General features: G+C 40.9%; 1 protein-coding gene and 1 long non-coding RNA gene across 3 annotated transcripts in view; one reads left to right on the forward strand and one right to left on the reverse strand.

Annotated features, from left to right (window-relative positions):
* The window catches only part of KCNJ6 (potassium inwardly rectifying channel subfamily J member 6), a 230,332-nt gene that overhangs the window by 194,223 nt on the left and 19,296 nt on the right, over positions 1 to 16,813 (forward strand). The gene's annotated exons all lie outside the window — the stretch shown is intronic.
* The window catches only part of LOC120372601, a 31,862-nt gene that overhangs the window by 2,892 nt on the left and 12,157 nt on the right, over positions 1 to 16,813 (reverse strand). Inside the window, exon 3 of one of the 2 annotated variants that reach the window (XR_005585071.1) lies at positions 5,063 to 5,146. The exons of the other annotated variant lie outside the window; for it this stretch is intronic. This is a non-coding gene — a long non-coding RNA (uncharacterized LOC120372601). Of the gene's footprint in view, positions 1 to 5,062; positions 5,147 to 16,813 lie in introns of those variants that run through there. 2 annotated transcript variants of the gene reach the window in all.

Below are 16,813 nucleotides of genomic sequence, written 5' to 3' on the forward strand. Positions count from 1 at the left end.
AATACGTCCCCAGTTTAGCTGAATTTTCAACACAAACTTCAGAATGAGTCGCAACTAGAACCACCATACTATGGAATATGTGTGGTATGTTAGAAAGATTTCATTGGCATTCATTTTTACACAGCTACATTATTACTTATAAGTTGCGATGCCATAGGCGTGTTCTGGAGCTAAATCCAAATTCATGCTGATGAAACCTTTATGCCACACGATGCGGTCATATAATCTGCATATGCCACATATTTCACAAATAGATATTTTAGAAAGGTTGGAGAGCTTTGAAAAGTTTTATTTTTAATATTTTTCCTATCCTTCTGCTTAGAAAGCAGAGTGACATACTAACATGTCTTCAACTCTACAGGGAGTGGAGAAGAAGAAAACTAATCATCAAATGTTAGAAACATTATACAAAATTCTCACTTTTTATAAATCAATGTAAAAATGTCCAATGTCTCTCCGTCTAGTACCTGGATTAGAAACAAGTGCTTTCTCCCATTGGAAATGCAACACTCTCCTTTTCCCAATAGCATAAGACAACCATTTCTCACCCAACTTGTTCACAAGATATTAGCCCACTGTCAAGGACCAATTTCCATTAACCCAGTACCTCAGATCAATGTATTTTATGAAGGCAATTACTTATTTGGTGGGAAAGAAGAAAATATTTTTGCAGGTTTAAAAAAAATTGGAAGAAAAAATGGCTCAGTGGTTTTCCGAATGTTAGAAGATGTCCCTGGTGGGCAAAGTACAGGTGAGACAGCCAAAGGTGCAGCAAAAAATGCAATTATTACATAGATCCCAATGAATACCACCACCATATACATAGTATATACTGAATACATGACAATGTGGTAAAAAGGATTTATCACATGAGTTTGAAAGGGCCCATTACTAATCAATGGTGAAGTCATGGATGAGTTAGGCATGATATCCCAAACAAGTGCTGATAAAATCTTTGTACCATGCAGCAGCACTATGTATTTTCTATACGCTACGTGTAACTACACTGAAGTCATTTTAGGAATGTTTTATAAAGTAAAATAATGTTACTGGGACAGTTTTTTATATTCTTTTACCTGTAAAATCAGGTACCTTAGTTATCATGAATCCAAATGTACAGGGTTAGAGGGAACCTTAAAAACAACCAGTACTTAAAATAAATCTTCTCTACCTACAAATGGCGCCACAGGTCCAGGAGTGAGTGCTGTCCCCCATTGGGAAGCGGAGAATTTCCCCTTCCCTGTGGTTTAAAGCTTCTGTTTCTAGTCCTGGAGGAGTGCAAAATACTTTAAATGATTTTTATTTGTGGAAAGTTGTCACAGGTGTAGGATTGAATCTTGCCTGTCCTGTGCTGTAGCCAAAAGTAATATACCGGTATTTATGTGTGAGCATGTGCAGAGAACACCTCACATGCAGAGAGAAATGGAAGAATCTTTCTCCATCAGGATGATTTTCTTTTCTAATTTGTAATAGTGGCTATCTGAAGCCAGTGAGCAGTTGAGAATGTTACCATCAATCCCAGGGGAAGGGATTAGCAGGCAGCGGGCAGTTAAAGTGCTTGATAAATTTAGTTCAGAGCAATGTAATACAGTTATCACATGGTTCTCTAGATGATGGCACAGATTTCATTTTCACATATGTGGAAGTGGGAGGAGAGAGAGAGAGAAATAGATGTGGATCAGAATAGTTATCATACACCTATGCATATACATATCTGTGCTTAGAAACTTTGTGAACTACAGACATGACAAATTACAGCAGCTAACGTGGCCTAATCATTAAAAGTCCTTCTCTTAAAAGCTCATGGAAATGTTAGTCTAGAGTATTTTAAAGGGGAAAAAACCCACAACTTTATTCTGGTACAACAGCCACCTTTCTACAGATAATAAAATCACTCAGCTATTTAAAATAATTAAATGTACTGTTTTAAATTGTAATTGTAATATTTTCATTTAAAAAATTCAAGGCCTTCTTGCAGCAATTTGATCCATACAGGTGGACCCTGGCATTCATGTATAGCCCCATTTTCTTCAGTGAGACTCGTCACAGGACTAAGGGTTCATCCATGTGCATCAAGTAGCAGGATTGGGTCTAGCATCATAAATTCCTTGGGGCATTGATTGTATGTGTCTTATGTTCTGTACAATGCTGAGCATACATCGGTGCCCAGCAAGTAATCGTAAGTACTAGTACAGTTCACTGGGTCCAATCCCATATGTGCCCTGCATGTGGAACCCCCACTAATTTTGATAAAGTTCCAGACATGAAGCACTTCTGCACTGAGCAAATTATTTCTGGTCAAACGGGAACTCAAAAGCAACAATTCACAGGTAGGGTTTTGTATTTTCAGGCCTTAAAAGAGATCATACTGTTTATTTCAACATTTGATGAAGAGTAATTCCTTTTCTGGTCTCTGGAACCGGGCATGATAAATTTCATCCCACTTCAAACCATCTACATTTAACTAGCAAAAGCATACATCTCTGTGGAGATTGTCATTTACTTCAACGTGAAATCCATCTGTGGATGAAAGAAATCCAGTGTGGCCCAGATTATTCAAGCTGCCAGACTCTTGTGTCTTTGCAAATGGCTCCTCACGTGCCCCAGCAGCCCGCTCATGCAGAACATGTTGCAGGACCTGGGTCTAAGATATATAGTAGTAACTTATGATCATAGTGCTCTTGTTTGCCATTGCAAAGTCAGAAATAGAGAACACTGCTGTAAAAAGTGTCTGCATCCCAATATGTGGAAAAAGGTATTTCCATGAGGGGATCAAACTTAAACCTATTTTAAAGAAATAAAATAATCTACTGAAATGTTGTCTAAGTTCAGCCATAGGGAGGAAGGAGTTCTGTAAAAAATACAAGAAAATAGCTGTACAACAAAACAGAGACATCCTGAAGATGAAATGTGAAATTTTCAAGGGCACTGATTCACACTGTAGGCTACTTCCCAGTGGGCACTTGGTTAAATGAAAATGGATTTCTGAGATTTAAGAAGTAGCTACCAAGAATGTGCAATAAGGGATTGAACCAGAGCCCACTGAAGTCAGTGGAAAGTTTCCTACTGATTTCAAAGAGTTTTGGATCAGGTCATAACTACATTTTCCACAAGAACTCCACTTCCCTACCCATAATTATGTGAGATCTCACTCAATGCAAAGGAGGCAACAAACACTGTCTCCGTTTCAGTATCCATTTCATTTTGACTATGTTTTTTTCCTGAAAAAGTCATTAAATGCAAAGCATTAAATTAGAAAAACCAATAATGGCCACACTAGGAAAAGTGCCTCAAACCCAACTGCTAAATTTGAACCTGCAATTTTGCACACACAGTCATTTGCAATGACAATTTTGCGTGAGGCATAAATAAAATGGAAGGGCCCAATCCAAAGCCCTTTGACTTCCATAGGCTTTGGATCAGGCCCTTGATGTCCAGCTCCCTGACTTGCAGAGGTAAATGTTATTTACCCCCACAAATCAGATATTCTCTTTTGTACCCAAAAGCAGTTTTCATGAAAGCTTATGGATGCAAATTTAGGCCCTGATAGAGCAAAATACTTAAGCACACACCAAACAGAGCCCAGGAGTAACCCCACTGAAGTCAATACATGGAACTGAGGGTACGTCTATATTGCAATCCAAGGTGGGATTGCAGTTCAGGTAGACGTACCCATGCTAGCTTTACACATGCTAACGTTGCTAAAAATAGCAGGGTAGGTGCAGCAGTGCAGGCTTCAGCAACATGAGTAAGTATCCAGGGTTCCTGGTGAGCTTCTACAGCCTGCGCTAAAGCCTGCCCAGCCGCATGTACACTGCTATTTTTAGCAATGCTAGCACAGGTATATCTACCTGAGCTGCAATCACATCTTGAATTGCAGTATACGCATACTCCGATAAATGGGACTACTCACACGCTTAACATGAGACATATTCTTAATTGCTTTGCTGGATTGGGGCTTTAGTGGCCAATTTTAAAAATCTGGCTCTCAAAGTTAGTTTTAAAACCTAGAAATTCTAAAAGGAGAAAAAGCACTTTCTGATGGGGATAAAGAAATACTCCAAGGGGGAGAAAATAAAGCAGTGGAGTCTGGGTCTGGATGATACAGTTTTGCTCAAATCAAACTAAGCAAGGTGACTTTTTTTAAAAAATTGAGGTGAAATTTACAAATGGTCAAGAAAATAAACCTCTATGTCATTTCAAAAAAGACAGACATAGCTTGATCTGGAAGAGAAGGGTATAACATCTGCCTATTTCATTCAGTGATGTGACTGAGACTGTCTACACTACAGCAGTGCAGCTGCACCAATGCAGCTGTACCGCTGTAGCGCTTCTGGCGAAGATGCTCTAAGTTGATGGGAGAGAGCTCTGCCATCGGCTTAACTTCTGCCTCTGTGAGATGGCTATGACAATGGGAGAAGCAATTCCTCTGACAAAGTGCTGTCCACACCAGCGCTTAGGGAGGTTTAATTTATGTCGCTCAGGGGTGTGGATTATTCACACCCGTTAGTAACCTAAATTATATTGAAGTAATTTGTAGTGTAGACATAACTGCTAATACAGTACTCAGGCTAACAGAAGATATACTTACACATGCACTTAATTTCATAATCCTCCAGATATTATGGGCCTGATCTTCCACTGCCTCACATTGTGTACTCATTTATATCTATGCAAACTGTGTGTAAAAATTGGTGTAAACTGCTGCTCTTCTGATTTAGTAGCATTTTATATCCATTTTGCAATCACTTTGCACAGGTCAATAAGTACAGAGAGAACAAGGCAACAGAAAATCAGGCTCTAAATCTATTGTTGATGGTGACTTTAATAACATCAGCCCAGCATTTCTGGAAGAGAACATATTGGAAATATATTTTTAAAAGTGATAGCATTTTTCCCTCTTACATCATATCTATCTTAATAATCCCAGACCCCTGTAACTGGCTTGACTTCAATGACGCAGTCTCCTCTACTTACATAAAAGGAATATTTCCACTATAACTGAAAATACATGTTTTTCAAATAAAGTTACTAATTTCCAAATACATAGAACAGTGTGCGGGTGTTACTGAGATAGGCGCATGGTAGTGAAACAAGATCTCTCCTTTCCTCCACATCAGGGCCAGCTGCTTGTTCACTCATGGACCTGCATACATCAAGACAAGCCTTAGCTAAAGAAATATGCACACAAACCTGTGTCCCACTGATCTAATCCTGATCCTAGCTGGAAATAAACAAAAACTCATTTTTCTGAACACTCCTCAGCTATATTTTGTGCTGTCAGATGAAGTGGGACCCAGATCTGAACCACCCTTGCTTTTGATTTAAAAAAAATAAAATAAAATCTCAAACCTTGAGACTTTTGCAGAATCAAAACTATCCTTTAATTTTGTCTATGTGCAAAGATTTCTGACCCAAGCCACACAGGCCATGAGCAAACCCATTGCTACCATGAAGGTTCTATCAGGCCACTCCATGGTCTGAATGGAAGCTGTCCAAACCAATGACACTAATGCATGTGAATCTGCTCAGTGAGATACTGTTACAGAAGTAACCCACAACAAGCCTGGTGCCAGTCACCTACAGAGATTCTTACATGTGACACAGAAAAGAAAATTTGAAATAATTTTTTAAAAAGGGCTTCTGTGAATAATTTCTTCAATTCTGATTTACATAATTTCACCTTGAGCTTTGAATCTGAAGACACCCTTAGGTTCAAATTGAAACTCAAGTTTGACTTGCTTTTATGCTCAACCCCATATGAAATCACTGATTTCACAGGACCACCAATCAGCCCAGATTTACAAACTACTTGCTGGTGCTGTTCTACCTTCAGAATTTGAAATTAAACCCCAAACCAGGAGGCTTTTGTGAGAATTTCAGGTTTTGTCCCATAGCTCTTGTAATAACTGGCAAATCAGTGCAACCCTATATGTGCCAAATCTGACCTCACTGAAGTTCAGCTTCATAGAGGCTCCTGTTCAGCAAGGTACTTCAGCACATATACAGTCCCATTGGCTTCAACCGGACTCCCCACGTGCTTTTATGGAAAGGTGGAGTGGGAATAAAGTTTAGGAAAAATCTGTTTAAATGGGGCATACATTAATGAATGAAGCCCTCCAACTATAGTTATTTTAAAATGCTGTTGCTGTTTCTAAACCTGTCAGAATCCCTTAATCAAATTACAATCTTGTATTCAACTCCAGATAATGCATGATGGTGTGTCAGTTTGACTTGTAAGCATCTGTCATCATCTAATACTGAGAGAGAAAGAAAAAAAAATAAACAGTGCTCATAGCTCTCCTCCATCTCTCCTAAAAACAGGTTGGCTAATCCATATTTTTCCCCAGATTTACATCCAGCCCACATAGGCTTAGTGTTATTTTCATAGCTTGATCACCTAAAAAAATGCTGAATCATGCAATAGATTAAAGGTAATAATTGGAGATATACCAATCTCCTAGAACTGGAAGGGACCTTGGAAGGTCATCAAGTCCACTCCCTGCCTTCACTAGCAATTTTTGCCCCAGATCCCTAAGTGGCCCCCTCAAGGATTGAACTCACAACCCTGGGTTTAGCAGGCCAATGCTCAAACCACTGAGCTATCCCTCCCCCCTATATGTTATAGAACATGTTGTCTATGCTGGGAAGAGAATGGCTCAGGACATTGATAATGGATATCCATCTTGATGGGGTTTGCACTATTGCTCTGTTCCCATAGCTGATGTGATAGTGCATCATTCAAATAGCCTCAGAGCTTATATTCATTTTTTGAGGTTGTGCTCTGTTGCTGACAGGCCTACGTGCATGCTGAAAGTTATGTCTTCAATTGTCCTTCAGTAGTGCTGCATTTTAATATCAACATTTGGGGAATAAAAATGGCACTGAGTTGCCAATGAAACTCTGCAACCAAGCAATAAATATATTTACAAAACCTCAAGAAAGTAAGTATAATGAAGCCTCAGCCATGTAAGTAGGGGCTTATCTACTCCAGTGCTGGGCCCATCCACCATTTCAGTTTCCCCTCACATAACATCTCTGTCCCACATTGGTTCACCTCCATGGTGCTCTTACGCAGGAGTCTTCAGTGCAATGCAGTGCATTGACTTAGCCCCCAACTAGCCCATTGAGTTCACCCCTTCCAGCATATCAAATAAAGTCTTAAACCAACACAAACAGTCTTCAACTCCAGCCTCTTGGCAGGGCATGACCCTTCTTCTGAGGGTCTGTCCTCTTCAGCCTATGGGAGAATTGCATGTTCTGATAGGGTGTCTGTAAATAAAGGCACACAACGCTAGGCAACCCTTCATGGCCAGGTGTGGCATAGCAGCTCTCTTGCTTCTCTAGCACTCCTTACCGACAGCTGTTCCAGTGCTGTGATGTCATCTCTTCCAATAACTTGGCACTACACCCAGTCACCATCTTTCCACCTCTTCCCAGCTCTAGCCAGGGTCTAGGTCTCCCCCCTGCCTCTGAGTCTGAGTCCTCACTGTGTGTTGTTCCTGCCCTGCCTCTCTCTCCCTCCAACTGTGTCATCATGCTTTTTCTCTCTCTCTCTCTCTCTACTATAGCCACCTTTAATAGGGGGCCCCCCTATCCCCCCCCCCATTCTGGAATCAGGTTGGCTTAGCTCCAAGCTCTCTAGCCCACAGAGCAAGCTACCTACAATGACAGTTTTGTTTATTTAAATGTACACACTGCTCTGTGTTTATGTAGAGAAGATCAGGTCAGAGGTGTGCACCTTGCACTTGTCACAGAAAGTCAACAAAATGATGGTCCTGTGGGGGTTTGTTCCACAGTCCTGGATTGGCCCGTCCTGACTGGGGTCTCCTGCAAGAGATGAAGAACCTTTTTGGTAGAAAGGTCCATTGTGCCAGAAAGTGCCTTTCATCTCAGAACTGTCGGTGATCTTTTAGATATGCTGGTCCCAGGCCAAAAGCACCAAGACTTGAATATGACTCTATATTCGAAGCCAGTGCCAGTGGTAGGGGAGGGGCAGTTTTTGATGTTCAGTGTAGCCCTAGTCTGTACTAGTTACCTAGTAAGGAGTTCTTGAGGGCTTCATGGTTTCATTAAGGTACATTGACAGGAGGCATCCAGACAGGAGGCAATGAAGGTTGTATAACCAATGCCAGATCATCATCCATCCACCAGGAAGAAATGCAGTCTCCTAGCAAAAATAAAAAAAATCACAACAATATGCATCATGGGACATTCACCATTCACCATGCATGAACTCGTGTGTTAGTAGTGTGTGTACGATTTATTAACTAAGAAAAGAAATAACGAGTTATTTACAACAGTGGTTCTCAAAGCTGGTTCACCCCTTGTTCAGGGAAAGCCCATGGTGGACTGGGCCGGTTTGTTTACCTGCTGCGTTCTCAGGTTCGCACATCCCTAGGCCCGCGCCGCTTCCGGCCGCCCACATTGGCCTGGAGCAGCAAACCATGGCCAATGGGAGCCATAATTGTCCAAACCTGTGGACGTGGCAGGTAAACAAACCGGCCTGGCCCACCAGGGGCTTTCCCTGAACAACCGGTGGACCGGCTTTGAGAACCACTGATTTATAAGGTTAAAGCAGATAAACATATACACACAAATGAGTTACAATCTTAGGTTCCAAAAGGTGATAGCAGCTGCTATATATGCAAGCACTCTGTGTCCTTTAGGGCCAACCCAAACTAAGCAGCTTGGGGATCCCTTGCTTATGCCTAGAAATATTGCCCTCTCCAAACTCCAAGCAGCATAGTGATACAGTTCCTCCTTGTCAGACACTTTTATTCCTTTCCCCCAGAGTTCAAGCTAATGGGATGAGTTCATATTCAGGTCTCATCTTCATAGGGGTGGGAGGGAGCAGTCAACAAAGTCTTTGTCCTTTGATGTTTCACAATGGCTTATTGGGTTTCAAGGGGCTTTCTTGTGTGCAGGACCAGCACTTTACACTAATGAATGCTCCTTTCCTGTTTGGCTTGTTACACAATTACAAAGGTTTATAATGCAAACACTCAATATAACTTTATATAGCATGGACCACAGATGTTATAAGTGAGATCAATACATGCATTTCATCAAGTCTAAACATTAAACATATTCTTATCAACTTAACATATATTTTAACAATGCTAACACACAGGTGAGCCAGACTGGTTTCCAGCTGTGCATTTTCCAGTGATGCCTAGGGACTTTGGCAGGAGCTGCAACCTGGTCTGCCAGCATCACAAGATGGACGAAAATTTTACCCAATATATTTTAGGCAACCTCTTTATTGTGTCTTTTGATCTTTACACACCAAACATAAAATGAAAGAACCACATGGGCACAGTGGGATCCACACAACCATGTTCACTAACTATACACAACACACAAAACCTCACTAAACATACACTATGCTCCTTCACTAAATAGAGAACACAGAGTGCACCACTAAAGGGCTGACAACTATTTAAAGGGATACTACCCTATTCCTGTACACCATACTGCAGCCTGGGGGTTACCTAACTAGGGCATTCTCTTATACAGGTGTCACTGTATCTGATCCTAGCCAATTCCACACCTTTCTAAAAGAGGGAAGAATTGTAAGTTACTGTTATTGACTCAGCCAGAATAAACTGTTTAAGATTCTAGTTATGGATTCATTTCAATTGAATAATTAGGTCCCTCCCGTTAAAAATCCATGAAATCAGTAATTTCTCTCATGGAAACAGTTGGGTTGGAATGGATCAATACGGAATCAGTCTGCTACTGTGTATTGTGACACAATTGGCTGCATTAAGCTGAAGCTACCCCAATAGATGGGTATCTAGCACTGACAGGGATTCACGTGTACACCAGTGCTTAATTTGTGCCAGGGCTTGCTAGGGCTGAGCCCCACGGGGCACCTCTGGGCTCAGCAGTTCATAGCCCCACGGGGCACCTCTGGGCTTGCCACCTCAGTTATGAAAGTAAAAAAAAATTGCTTGAGCCCAGCACCTCTTTCATTACAACTTAAGCACTAGTGTATACATACTGTCTGGAACTCAGCTGCCTAGCAACCCGGTAGCAACAGCAACACCGTGGCTGCTCAATGCATTCCACACCTGCAAGTGCACCAGACCTGCTTCCTGCCCATCCCTTGCTCCACCCTTTGCCTACTCCACTCCAGCCTTAGTCCCTGCCTGCCCCTGAAATGCTGACATTTGATTCCTGGCTCTGATCACTTGCTTCTCTTCGGACAGGACTCTGGCTGTGCCCTTTGGTTCTGATCATTGGCTTGTTTCCCTCCATGACTCTGGCTCTGTTCTGACTCCTGGCTCCCACCACTGGTTTGTCTGCTCACCACAATTTCAGATCTGCCTTTTGGCTTTGTTCAGGCTCCCAACTCCTGGCTGCACCCTTCCGCTTGTCTCCTGACCACAGCTGATTCTGCTCTGACCACTAGGTCGCACTGCCTACACCTCAGTATGTCTGTCTGTCTGTCTCTCTCTCTCTCTCTCACACACACACACACACACACACACAGAGCCTGACTCCGAGAGCCTCCCTGAGAGATTCAGTAGCCAAGTGAGGCCGATGTGGAGATTTTCAAATGCACTTAAATCAAGGATTTAGGAGCACAAGTCCCTTTCCCTTAGGAGCTTTTGAAAATCTCTCCCTTAAAGCCTGATCCAAAAGCCACCGAAGTCAATAGGAGACTCCCCATGACTTCAGTGGACTTCTGATCAGGCCTTTACATTTCAATTGGCTTTGGACACCTCATTTGTGGCTGTGTGACAGTTTGTGGAGCATGGTCTAGCTCTTGCCCAGAAGGTGTGTGACATGACGAGAGAAGTAGATTTGCTAGGGGAAATAATAAATGTCTCATTCATTGTTGGTTAGAAGCATAAAGAAGAATTTAAAAACACAAAACAAAACCAACCAAGCTGGCCAAAATTTCTCTCATAAAGGGTTTTTGCATGAAATGTACAGTATTTATCAAAACTTTTTGAGGAAGGCTTGTAGCACTACTTGGCTTTGAGCCAATATTTAGTCATGGGAGCAGCATACAATTAGTTGCGCAATTATCCCTGTATTTGCATTCAAGTGGATCACATTTATTTCACCTTGCTGAGCAGGGCAAAATCCTTCATGTATGATTAATAGGTGGTTAAACTATACCTCCAAAATTATTTAACTTCTCAATACCTATGGGAACATTTGCAATGACTGAAGAGGTTGGACTCTATAACCTCAAGATCCATCATTTATTAAGGCTTTTCTCACAGCCAAAATTTCACAGATTACCACTACATTTCACTGAACTACTGAAAATTTTACTGCAACTTTTTGCAAAATTAGAAATTTCTCTAATTTTCTGTATTGCAAGGACTTCAGACATTTTGCAGTTACAATGCAAATATTTCCAAGATATGAAACCTAAACATTTCCCTTCTGTTTGGGTGCTAAACAATTTTAACTGTTGGCTGATTTCATCTCAGCGCATCACATTTCACTATCTTGTGGTAATTTGTTGTTCAATTTCACCATATGCTTATAATAGCCTGATCTATCCATCATTTCCCACTTATTTTCTTGTAACAATGTCTTAACTGTCCTAGTGCCTCTCTGAAGTCTGCTAATTGTCTTCTCACTGCTGACAGTTAAATTCCCTTCTCCTCCCCACATATGACAGAGGTAATTTTCATTTGATGATGATCAACCAACCTTTTAAACTATTTGAAGGGACTGAGGGATCTCCCTGACATACTTTAAAGACTGTCGGAGTTGTTATTTTTGGAACACCTGAATCACAAAATCAAAATTACGACTGTCTTTGTGTATACGACTGGCCTTACAGCATCTGATGCTGCAGTCCTTACACAGGGAAGACTCCCATTAAGTCAATGGTGGTAGTATTAAAATAATGATTAGAATAAGAGGACATTCGAAAATACAGACAGAGAGAAACCTGCAGTGATACACCACTATCACAGCAAAAATATCTATTTCACCACTCGGAAGCACCACTAGCCAGGGGAGAAATGATAGTTCAAAATTATGTTATGTAAGCCTGGCCATTAATGGAAGTCTAGCCAACACCATTTCCAAATATTGACAATCCATGAAAATGGCATCAGTGCTATTATCAAAAAAGTTCAGCTGGCAGGCTGCAAAGGGTTAAATGTAACCTTCACTCTCCCAAATGAATGCCACAGTTATATATCGATAACCTAGGAGCATTTTTTCTTGGCTCTGCAACGAACCTACTGAGAGACCTTGGGCAAGTCACCTCACTGAGCCTCAGTTTCTCTTTCATATGAGAATACCACCGCTTCCCTTGGTTTGTAAAGCATTTTGAGAGCTACAGATAAAGAGTACTAAATCAGAGGTCATTATTACTACTATCTACCCTGGGCCCCAGTAATTTCCTCCCACCTGGGTTTCTGGATTCTATGAGATACAAACTGTGACTCTAGACACTGACCTAACATATTATTCTCCCATGTTATTACATTTGCATTGACTTCCATTTCCAGTAAAACCAAAATAAATGCAATTAAAAAATGAAATATCAGAAACAAATAGAGATAGATCCTAAGGAATGAGCTCTGTAGCTGCTTTTAAAATAATGCATAACACCCAGTAAAGATCTAAGCCCTCTACAGCTCAGACTTTCTGCATTTCACACATTACCTTCCAGTGCTTACGTGCACACTGGGAATTAGCAAATACATTTTGCTCTTTTTGCTCTTAAAAAAAAAAGGCAATTAAAACCCCCTTACTTCTTTCTTAGATGTACTGACGCCAGAGCGGATCATGGATTAGCCACTCAGAAATTTCACCGCAGGAAGTTAACCAACATCCTCCTACACCACAGCCCAGATCCTCAGCTAGTCTAAAGCTCCCCTTGACACAGCTGAGGCGGAAGCAAAGCAGCTCTATCTGCCACCCATCATGTAATATCTGAGAACATCCCAGGTTTAATTAGACTGGCAAAGCAAGGTCTCTAGTGGCCTGCATGGAGCCTTTTACTCTTATTATGCCTTCTCTCATTACAGAAAGCTGTGCTTGGAATAGGGTTTTCTTGGGGCCTTTATGTTTTACATTGTAATAAAATTTTCAAAGCCTCATGACACACGCACACCCCTGAGGGGTTATGACTCACCAGCTGAGAAATACTGCTCTAGTGACATCTAGACTGGGCTGTTATAATTGTCTTGATGTAGCACTTTTATATTACAAACTTCACAAGCTCCAGCTAAGTCCAGGCTGTGGGCCTGATTCTGATCTTGCCAGTTTTATACCTCAGTGGAGTTACTGTGTAAATCCTGAGCAATTCAACAAAAGTGAAAAGAGTTAGTCCAGATTTGCATTGCTGTTAACTGACAGCAGTATTTGGCCTCGCATGTTGCTTTTATATCAACAGTTTAGTCCCATATCACTTAAAACCCTGCTTAAATAACTTATGTGCAACATTCAAGGCAGATCTCAGTCATTAGAGACTGTTTTTATTTTTTTCCCCATTTTACCTCTGAGATTTGGGACTTGTTCTAGTTTATACACCAAGTGACAGGATATCAGCATTGTGAAGGATGGGCAACCTCACCCAAAGTACATGTCAACAAACTGCTGCAAATTAGCAATGGTCTGGCAGCTGTCATAAAAGCTCAAAGAAAGAAACCATGTAATTGTTGTTTCTCTCCTTAAGGAGAATGTGGTCTGGAGCTAGGTTGCTGAAGTGCTTCATGTCTATAGGGGAGCTGGAAAAAAAAATCAAAGGAAGCTGCCGTAATCACTAACTCAACCAAAAAAAGGTTTTTTCCCCCCCTTCCGGCAAGACTTCTTAATTAAATACTACATTCAAATGTGATCCACCACAAAAATTCCATCATCCTTGTGGCCAGCTTTCTGTGTAGACATTTCTAAAGTATCCTTCACACTAGTGCATGAGCAACAGATTCAAGGTGTAATTTGCTTGTTGGGTTAATTCATTTCAGAGTGGTAGCCGTGTTAGTCAGTATCCGCAAAAAGAACAGGAGTACTTGTGGCACCTTAGAGACTAACAAATGTATTTGGGCATAAGCTTAAAACCCACTTAGTTTATGCCCAAATAAATTTGTTAGTCTCTAAGGTGCCACAAGTACTCCTGTTCTTTTTGTATATACACTGTTAAGTCATCTCATGACTGGTATGAGGGAGTGAACTGACCCATAGAAGTAAAGCTAAGGGTTCCATAACAAATGGATAATTAATAGCATATCCGTAGATCCAGGCCCCACATGCCAAAGGGAACCTAAGAGCACAGAATTTCCATCATGTATCATGACATTCTGATGCAACAGGCTGTTTGAAATGCCACTCCTTTGTGGCATGCCACACAACCTCATCATTGCCAGTGCAATTGTCTTCTCTTCTTGTCCCCTAAAACCGCTTTCCCATGCCTGTCCACCTCCTATCAAGACTCATCATTTTTCCCCATACCAATGCCTCTTTCATTTCTCCCGCCCTCTGAAATTCTTTATTAGTAAAACTGTGAAGTATTTAGGGATGCAGTTGGTAGGAAAAACGCTATGCAAGTTGTACCAAACCTTTGTTATTGCGATATATGAAGCATGTGTTAGAGAATTCCATACATGCTTTTCTAGATGGGGAGCTAGGGGCATATATGCAAAAGTTTGTCAGTATTCTGAGTTGTATTAAGTCTGGTATTTACTTAATTGCTTGTTTGCTTAAACTCTCAAAATGATACCAAATGCACTAATAGTTTTGGTTTTTTTTAAATACATAGCTGGAATTTAAAGTCAAAAATATGAGAGGGCACTTTTTATGGCAGATCGATTTTTAAGATAAACAAGTTTGACAACATCCTTTAAATAAAAAATCAGTTTTGTTCAGTCACGTTAGAGAACGGCACAAACAAGTGTTTAGTGATCTAAACCTCCTCAGGTTTGAAATGTTTAGGATCTAAAGTCAACTACCCAGAACCACAGTTTCAAATCCTAACAAGATTAATTCAGACATTTCTCCTTCCAGAGTAGATAATTTAGTTCTGTGCAATAAGTCTTTCAGATAAGAACTTAAAACTGTGGCCCTGTGTGCTCTGCACAGACATTGAAGAGTTTCTGTAAAATCAGGTATTTGTGCCAATGTCTTTTGCCGGAATTTTCCCTCTACTTCTGTTTTGCAAGGTGCTATGTGCCAGTTGGGTGCCACCCTCCACTTTAAGAGGTGGCAGCATTTCCGTGCTGCTGTATAAATTTAGGGCATGTTCCTTGGAGGTGCTGAGCCTCTAAACTCCCATGAAAGTCAGTCTGTTATGCCCTTTGGGCCTCTTCAGAATGTAAAGCACCATGTAAATATAACATTTAACCTCCGGCAATATAGGGGAAAAAAAGACTACTTCCTACACATTACCATCATTTCCAAAAGCAAACTCACCTATCTAGATTTTTTTCCTACCCACTGGAAAAGATGCACTGTTAACATCAAATTGCTTGACTGACCACACTAAATGACAGATTTTGCTCCTTGCCAACTACTTAGATGATCTTGGGGGAAAACTGCACATCTTCACTTTACACTAATTTCCAGACATCGTGTCTTGTTAACACCTGCCTGGGTGAGCCGAGTGCTTTGCCACACAGATTTCACTGAAGCCAAGCAGGACTACAGCAGTGCCATTAACCATGTACACAGAAACAGTAACTAGAGGACTTTGGATGTGATTCATGGATTGTGATGTCAAAAGCTATTGATCTATAGCAGCTGCTTGGATTTTAAGACATGCCGAGATGGGTTCACACAGGCTCGTTTTTAATCCCTGTTTCAGCCACATCGTTGATGTAGTAAAATGTGACATTTTATTAAAAACTCTATATCAGTGAGGCTTAGGGTGCTCCAGATGTAAGGGGTTTTTTGGAGGGGGGGGGAAGAGAGCTAAATAAAATTTTAGATTATGTTGGATCAGAAGCCGCCTAAAGTGTAAATTCAAACTTTACATTTGATTAGTCCAAATAAGGAGATGTGATATAGCTTCAGAGAGTTATATTTAATTAAATGTTCAACTTACTGTTCTGACAACTATGGAGCACTTAAACTAGGAAAATATAAAAGCCAGTATGACCTATACCCCTTACCCAGCAAGCATCATTCTAACTGAAGATTTTTTCTTTCCCCTGAATCCCTGAAATGCACGATTATAGTAACTCCCCAAACATGTTACCTTTTATTTACACTCCCTCACTATAACTGCATTTTAGATATATCCTCCCCATTATATACAAACTCCCTCCCTGAGGTTTGTATATGCTGTGTATTATGTCACATGTACAGATCAAAGGTCAGCCCTTCTGCAAATTCCACCCATCGGACACACAGTAGAATCCCTGTTACCACCATTTGAACTATGGCCCCCAATGTACATTGCATACACAAAAATCTCCTTCTTATCCAAAGTGGCTCTTCTGTAATATCATGAAAGTGAAACCTTTGTACACACACACACACACACACACATTCCTGCTCATACCTCTCAGTCGAGAAACCTCTCAGTGGGTGACAGCTCCCATCAACATGTGTGACATTCATTTTAAGGCTGTTTCCACACTATGTCAATAAAATAAATCTACTTTGTAATCGCTGACAGATTGGTGGAAGAGGACTCTGCCCAATCAGATTCAGCTTGGAGGGGGTTGGAGAGAGCATCAGACCCCCCAAAATCATGGTGGGTTTTTTGGGTGTTTTTTTTTTTGTTTTTTTTTTTTAAAGATTAGATTGGTGGGGTTTGGTCTTTATTTTTTTTTAACTCCCCCTGCTCGCCCCCTGTGTGGGTGTGACAGATAATGTCACCCACACACCC

The sequence above is a fragment of the Mauremys reevesii genome, linkage group 1 (genome assembly GCF_016161935.1).
Source record: "Mauremys reevesii isolate NIE-2019 linkage group 1, ASM1616193v1, whole genome shotgun sequence".
Lineage (NCBI taxonomy): Eukaryota > Metazoa > Chordata > Testudines > Geoemydidae > Mauremys > Mauremys reevesii.